Here is an 8,195-nt window from a genome sequence, read left to right as displayed (position 1 = left end):
AGACGTCCAACTTAAAGCCTTCGTGGAGGAGCGATAAGCCGCCGCCGCTGAGAGGGAACGACGATAAACAGCTGCTGCTGCAGAAGAAATAATATTCCTTAACAGAGCCAGAGAAAAAGGCTTATGTTTATGATTTCTCAAAACAACTTTATTTTTGACCTCTCCATAATCCCCAGAAAGTCTTTCAATTAGAGAATGGCTGCGATTCCCCCATTACTGAACGCCCTGCTCCCAGACACACTGCGGAGAGAAGGAGATAATTGGCCAATAAAAATGTAAATAGGGTGTTGGAGCAAACCAGCATGTGATACGGAGGGTAGGAGAGTTGGGATAATCCACTGTGACAGGTTGTGTTGGTTTTGCTGGGTGCTAATTGGATGCTGACACACTTCTTTTCTGCACAAATACCATAATGCCACACAGGCGCAATTATTGACGGGAGCAAATTGAGCTGAAGGAGGTCCAAAGCCGGAGCTGTTTGGGTGGCGAACAAATGTTTGTGAAAGGCCTCGATGTGTTCAGGTAAAAGTTCTGACCCGAGTCCGGCTCCAGCGCCACTTATTTAGTGCTGAAAGAATTGACCGACTTCCTCCCTGAGCACCACGTTTCAGCGGGAACTTCTTGACTTGGATCATCGAGGAGCCAGCAACAAAATCAGTGTGTTTGCGCTGCAAAGCTAATGAGTAGCTTTTGTTTGCAGTCATGTTCCTGACAGCCAGGCTAATGGACCATCAGATCCCCCCACTGGCCACCAGCACGTGAAGCTGGACCCTCCAGAACTTCGGTCTGTTGCTGGTGTAATGGGATAATTGCTCAGCTGAAGCATTAGCTCAAATTAGGTAGAGATGTTTAAAATGTGAAAATCTCCTGGAGCATTTAATAGGGCGACTTGTTAGTTCCTCGTGGAAACCTGAGAATGGACAGAACCAGCGGTTTAATGTACACGTTGTATAGAGAATATCTCAGTCATCGCACAGCTGTAACACTGACGGCTGTTCCCTTGAATTCAATCACTAATTGGTACACAAAGGTTCCTTCAAACACACGTGCACGCTCTGTACACAAGCATAATCCGGGCGTGCGCAGCCCCTCCAGAGGACACTGGTAATCTCCCCATCTGCTTTTCCTTTACACCGGACCCTTGAGAAAAATCTCACCTCAGCGTGAACCCACATCTCACCTCAAATATGACAGCATGCACCCCCCTCTGATCGCCCAGGTCCGCTCTCTCTCTTACACATACACACACACACACACTCACTCACACACACACACACACACATGAACTGGAGCTGGATTTGGACAGGAGGTGCTGAAGGAAGTGGGGGGGCAGCAGTTAGAGTTCTGTCACTCTGAGCTTTGATGAGGATTCTCGCTGGATTTTCCTCCTGTTTTTCTCCATGAAGATGTGAGATGAAGCAGATTTGATCTGATATATGAGCAGAGTTTTGATGATCTCTCTTCTAAAGAAGCTGCTCATTCATCATTAATGCACTTTAAGCTACATGTCTATAGAACAAGATGATCATCTGTTGCTGTTTTATCTGTGATTTAGGGAGATCATCAATATCAAACTTGCAGATTGTTGCATAATTTGTTTAATCATTGTCTCACAAAACAAAGATTGTGTGCATCCTGTTTTTCTTACGCACAAAAGCTCTCGTTTCTGTAGGATTCTCCGTTTAATATTTATTACAGCTATTAGAATGAAAGAGTCCTGGTAGAACGTTTGATTTAGTTTCTCTGAGGTTTCCTGGGTTTCCTTGGTGTGTGTGTGTGTGTGTGTGTGTGTGTGTGTGTGTGTGTGTGTGTGTGTGTGTGTGTGTCCTCCAGAGGGAGAGCTCAGAATAGTTCCGACACAAAGCTCCTCATGAGCAGCTCCCCCGTCTGATCTGCTGCAACAACTGCTGCTATTTTGGGATGGAGCCTTTCTAATAAGCACTGATGACTCACAGATCCTCACAAACTGATGCTGCACCTTGTCACTAATTAGTGTTTGAACTGTAACATCCTATAGATCCTCCTCGCTGTCAGTGTGTGAATTATGTGTGTGTTTGTTTTCAGAACAACTTGGTATTAATGAAAAGTCCACCCACCAGTTCCAGTCGGACTCCGACGCCAGGCTGGAACCAGACTGGGACTTTCTCTGCCGCGATCTTTCACTTGACCCCCTAAACGTCCCTGATGCTCGTTCCCATCTCCTGCCCCGCCCCCACGTCCTGACACACCTGTGCTTTCAGGTCCACCTCCGCACCTCCACCCCGAGGGTCCACAAAGGGAGCCGGGGCCATGATACCCCTGTTGTTGCCGCTCGGCTCGCTCAGGAGCCTGGGAATAGAGGCCTCCGTTCCCACTCCGACACTCCTGCAGTCATTCCTGCCTGCAAGACAATCTCTGAGAATGTTGGGAGTAGCCTGAGGGGCTGTTTTGTCTGCTGCTTTGTGTCCGGCCATTCCCAGACCACAGCGAGGCCCAAGGAGAGACCGCTGGGAGTATTAGCTTGTCTTTCACAAATACATTTTGTCCTTGTTTACGGGGGATTTCCTCTCCACCCTGCTTTCATTTCAAAGCAGGAAAAAAAAAGAAAGAAAGATGGCGAGCAGAAACAAGGAAGTCATAGCAAATGTGCTGGAATCTACTGAGACGACGTCAAGGTGGATAAAAGGGAAGGAAGAAGAGAGCAGGAGGGAAGCTGTTAGCAGGAGTGAGGTGTAAGAGGAGCGAGGTGTGGATGAAGAGAGGAGAAAAGATGGAGAGGGTAGCTTTTCTCCTCCCATCAGGGTGCTGTCAGGTTTATAAATAACAGTAATCAATGGCTCAGCTGGCTCTGTCTTCTGCACTAATTGCTCTAAGTGCTTAAAAAAACAACTTCTGCACTTTTATTCCAGGACAGCACGGCTATTTGGCTGCCACTGGCTTTGTCTCATCCACCGCAGTTTGCACCTGCCTGCTTTACACACACGTTTCACGCTTTTATGTGAACCTCCACGAACAAAGAATCACAGCCTGCCGTGATTTGCATGCGGCCCCACATAGAAAGAGCCCTTCAAATTTAAGATTTGCTGTGTGTGAACGCAGCCAGAGATCCACGAACACAAACCTCTTCATGCTGCAGCCATTACGGAAGACAGAGAAGAAGAGTCTGGCTGTAAAAACACAAATAAATGAATGCAATGCTTTTTCTTATTTGTTTTTATTTGCATCTATAAATGAGGTCAAAGTGAAGCCACAATGAAGGAGAACGCTGTAGTACAGCTGGCCGGTCGGTAGGTGGCGCCACTCGTCCCGCCGTCACAGCTTCTGAAACGTCTCCAACGGCCGTTGTGAGACGCCAAAAGTCTCCCGACGGCGTCTCCATGGAAGCAGTCAGGTGTGGAAAAGGCACCAGAGCGGCGCGAAGGTCCAGCGCGGGGCGAGGCGGCGCCGCGTGCGGCCCAACGTCCATGAAGGTTCATCAGCAGCCATTAACGATGGCCAATTAGACACCTCACTCCTGTCTGAAGTTGTTCTAGGTGACGCTGCCCTGGTGATGATAAATGGAATTAAGATGGATCAAAGATTTGGAAGCTCGGAAGCTGCATGTTTCCACACAACCTCGGAGGAGGCACCTGTGACCTGCCCGTCACCTGTGTCTGTCTGGTAGCTCCTCAGGTTCCTCCTCAGGTGAGCGGACGGATCGGCAGCTGATTCGGGCGCTAACGTCAAGAGAACGCTGAGCATGCTGGGAAGGGTCAAGGTTTTATGGTGTCAGTGTTTTACTCTTCTTTATTTCCTGCTATAATGTTTCACAGGTCCAAAACAGGAGTTCTTCCTCGGTTCCTTGAATAGAACCAACACTGTGTCTCCTCAGTTGTGAGGGGATCTGACGTGCTTCTCTTTGATCTGTTTTAATCTGCACTAATCTGAAGGTTTTCATCACTTTCGCTGGAGCTGAGTCTGCAGATCTGAAATGTTCCAGCACTGGAAGGAGGAAGCGTTCCATCTTCCTTATTTATGTCAGTGGGTCAGAACCAACAGCTGAAAAGGACTCAAATGATGAAAACGCCATCATCTTTCAGTGGAAGGTGAAATCCTGGACGCTTTTTGTTCATGAAATCTCTGTTTACACCAGAAGAACGTGTGGTTTTATTTCTTTTTTAAACCCAAAAGACATCAGAAGGAGCTGTCAGGGCAGCGTGAATACAAGCCCAGTCTGAGTTTTGTGAGGATAAAAAAGGACTAAAAAGGAGAGAAATTCCATGTTTTCAATTCAAAGACGATTTATCTTGTTTACTGAGCGTCACAAAGGCTCCGAGAGTCGGACAAAAACCCTCCATCCCAACCTGAATTCAGCTCCGACTGCGAGCGCGACTGAAGAACAGAACCGGGACAAAAACGATGCTGCAAAATCAAAATGTTTGCTTTCAGCTGCGTGACGGGAATATAAAAGGTCCCATTTATGTTCCAGAGTGGGAGAGGAAGCCAGGTGTTGTTATTTGTGGCTCCGCCCGGCCACACGTGCACCGAGCCAGCTCCACCTTCGGACAGATCCAGGAGCCCGACAGAAACCCCGTCTGCCTCTGACGAACCGTCTGTGTCTCCCACAAGCTCAAAGTCTCATGAAAACTTTATTATTTCTCTCTTCTGCTGCCACTTCTGCCCCAAATGGAGAGAGGAAGATTGAACAACAGGGGAGGGGGGGGGGGGAGAAGTTTGGGGCCAAACCGCAGCAATAGAAGTGATGTATGAGACGTCGCCCCGTGATTGGCTCAATACATCACTTTCCTGCAAACGTGCACGCTCTTGGGAAGACGTCAGTCGCCCTGACGGCCTGGTGCTGACGGAGCTGCGCCTCTGCTGTGGGTGTGTGTGTGGGTGTGTGTGTGGGTGTGTGTGTGTGAGAGAGAGAGAGAGTGTAGTGCTCAGGGTGAAACACTCATGACAGTTACCATGACAGGGTCAGCGTGGAGCGAGAACGCTGACATCAGTCAACCTCTGCTCTCTCTCTCTCTCACACACACACACACACACACACACACACACACACACACACACACACACACACACACACACACACACACACCAGTGATGGGACGTGAAACTTTTCCACTAATTAAAATCATTCAACAGCATTTTTCCTGAATATTGGAAGCGTTGGAATGAGCTGCTGTCATTCAGCCTTTGATGAAAATTAGAAAGGCTACTTAGTTTAATTAGGTCAGAATAAACTAGACCCAATCGTGCTGATCCAGAGAGGCTGGACCGTTGCTCACCGGTCCTGCTGCCCAGTAGCCACGGAACTCTCCTGCCAGTCTTGTTTGACTTGGGAGGCAGCAGGTTTGGGTTAAGGGTTGCCTTCGTTATACATAATTTAATTCCAGACATTTAAATTCTATTAGGGCGATTTGTTTCAGCCCTTCTGCTTGGTTGCACCTGCATCTATGGAGGCTGAGGAGGTGGTCACGGGTCAGTGAGGGGAACCATTTGGAATTCATAAACGGATACTGGTGCTCCTGGACGTCTCTGGCCCTTCTGACTTATTATGATGAGCAAGTCCATCACACTCGATAATCATTCGCGGTTTGTATCGTTACGATTATTGAGGATTTTACTTTAATGAATCTAAACCGTTTTTTGCTTGATCAAACTACAGCGATAAAAATAGAATAAAAAAGTTCCTTCACTGGGAAGATTCTCTGACGGGGGTTGTAAAAAGATCTATGACGCTTCACGTTTCTTCTCAAAGCATCAAAAAATCGACTGGAACTCGTGACCCAGTTAAGAAAATCCAGAGATTTAACTTTCGTGTAACAGCGTGATTCCTCCCAGCCAAAAGGTGGAAAAGGCTCCGTCTCAGGTTCATGCCGACACTCGACCCGTCCTGAAGCCGAACATTTAACGTCTCTGAAATAACAGTGAATTTTATCCAAAACGTGGACAGTACCGCGCCCCCGGTGGTTGGAATATGCAACTGCACGTGTCTTACCACACTGATTATTAGTCACATCAGGGTCGACCTTTGCAGTGAAAATCTTTACAAGACTCTCCTTAGTTTACTGTCTTGTCTTCTGATTTTCTGAAACTTTGTATTTGTGGACTTTATCTGCTGCAGAGGTTGTGTTTTTGTGCCAAAACGATCAGCTAGCACGAGCACACGACAGCAAGTGTAATGGAAATTGTCTCATATTTTCCTCCGATTATGAAAACACACACTGACACACACAGGATGACACGAGCCCTGCTGGAACACTGACAACAGCTTGCAGGCTGCACGTTCTGCCCAATCAAGTTCACAGTTTTATAATGAATCTCCAGCTGCTGAGTAAAAGACAGCATTATCCTCATATTTTACCAGCTCAGTGCAGCAGATTTTGTCACCTCTCGGCAGAGCTGTGTGGCTGTCAGAGTGTGACAGCTCTATCCCTGGATGGCAGCAGCGGGACCAGTTACCAGGTGAAGCCTGGAGAGCGCTGCAGGCTAATGCTCCACGGCAGCAGGTGACAACTGAATTGTGGACTTGATCACTCCGAGCAGGTTCTGGAGAACTTCCCTTACTGTCGATGAGCTCTGCGGTTTTTCCCAGGAAGAGCGCGCACATCTGGTTCACGTCTGGGTGCGTTACCAGGATTATTCATAGTAGAATCCTCCAGTTTTGACAGGAAAATGTGGCGGTTTTATAGAGATGTTCCCACACAGAAAGACTGAAGATAGGAAATAAAATATGAATTAAAGATATTAGAATAAAACCTTTTGTGTAAATGGGAGTTCTGGGCTGAAGGAGAATATGAAGGAATAATGAAGACATTAAATAAATAGATAAATGAATGAAAAAAGGTAGAAATAAAGAAACAAATGAAGCTACATTTACCAATTATTTTAGAGTTTAATGTTCATTAATGGCTGAATCTGCTGTAATTTTATACGTTTAGGAACCGAGCATTTTAGCCTGTGAACGACGGCTGACGGCGTTTATGTGGTGCCCGATTTGAGCCGCTTTTTAGGTCGAGAACATTCAAAGTGCTAAAATTACATTTGGCAAATGTGTGTGAATTTGGCTGAAGACCGAATTAATAAGTGAACCAGGCCAGCAGCAGAGCAGGACATTTAGGACCAATTTATGGCTCACTAGATAAATAACATCAATATAAAGTTTGTCAAGGTGGGTTTAACAAACTTAATTACTTTAACTCCTCACACCAACGTTCAACAGCTGCAGCAGAGAAGGATAATGATCTTTTCAGAGCTACTTTTCTCGCTGGTCTGCTCATCGTTGATTGATTGTTGAGCTTCTCCTGCTCAATAAATGTGTCCTCGTAAATCTGAAGCTGACTGTGGGCAGGTGGAAAAGATTTTAATCAACCCGCCAATAAAGTCTTTGTGTGTCAGTCAGTTCATTAATCCATCAGGTTTTCTTTTCTTTAACCCAAACAGCCGTTCATTAAATTTGGGAGCAAATGTTTTCAATTTTTTTTTTTTTATTATTGTTTTTTGGTCTGTGTACAATGTGTTTCAAATTTAAGTCAATTTAATATCATGAAAGATTATATAATTTCAGGAATATTCTACTGGATGGAAGCACTGAAGATGCTGAGCTCATCAATGAAATGACTATAATTGTCATTTTTGTTGCTTTCAGACAGCAGGTAGATGGCAAATTCGCACTTTAAGCACCTTTGTGATGTCAATTTAAACCTTTTCATATCATCATAGGTCGAAATATGAGACATTCTGAAAGATACATAATCCTGTCTTTAAAAACCAAGACAATAAAACCATCGGACCGTGAGCGCTGTTCTCTCTGAGGGAGGAGAGCCACCAGGACGTGCAATGCTGCCACCCGGTGGCCAAAGTCTAAAACTGCACCTGAAGTTCAAGCCAGCGGGAGCCGGAAGTGACGCACAGAAACCAGTGGGTTCCTGGAAGTGTAAAATAAGTACATAATGCATACAAGTATGCACTTACTCTCCACGTCTGTGGCAACTCTGCTCCCAAATGCACATGCCCAGCAGACCCATAATGAGTGATTTTGGTTGCTAGGGTCACCTTTCTCACATGTTTTCCCGTCTTTCCTGGTGGTTACATCAGCTCCTCTTATTGGCTCATCATCCGTGAGCGCGTGTGACTGCGTAACTGTCAGTCATGAGTGGAACATATTTCAAGGGGGGTTTGTAAAGTGTGTCAGAGCCACCCTGTCCTCTCTTTCACCCCGAGAAAAC

The sequence above is a fragment of the Takifugu rubripes genome, chromosome 19 (assembly GCF_901000725.2).
Source record: "Takifugu rubripes chromosome 19, fTakRub1.2, whole genome shotgun sequence".
NCBI lineage: Eukaryota > Metazoa > Chordata > Actinopteri > Tetraodontiformes > Tetraodontidae > Takifugu > Takifugu rubripes.
This window is presented reverse-complemented; position numbering follows the sequence as displayed.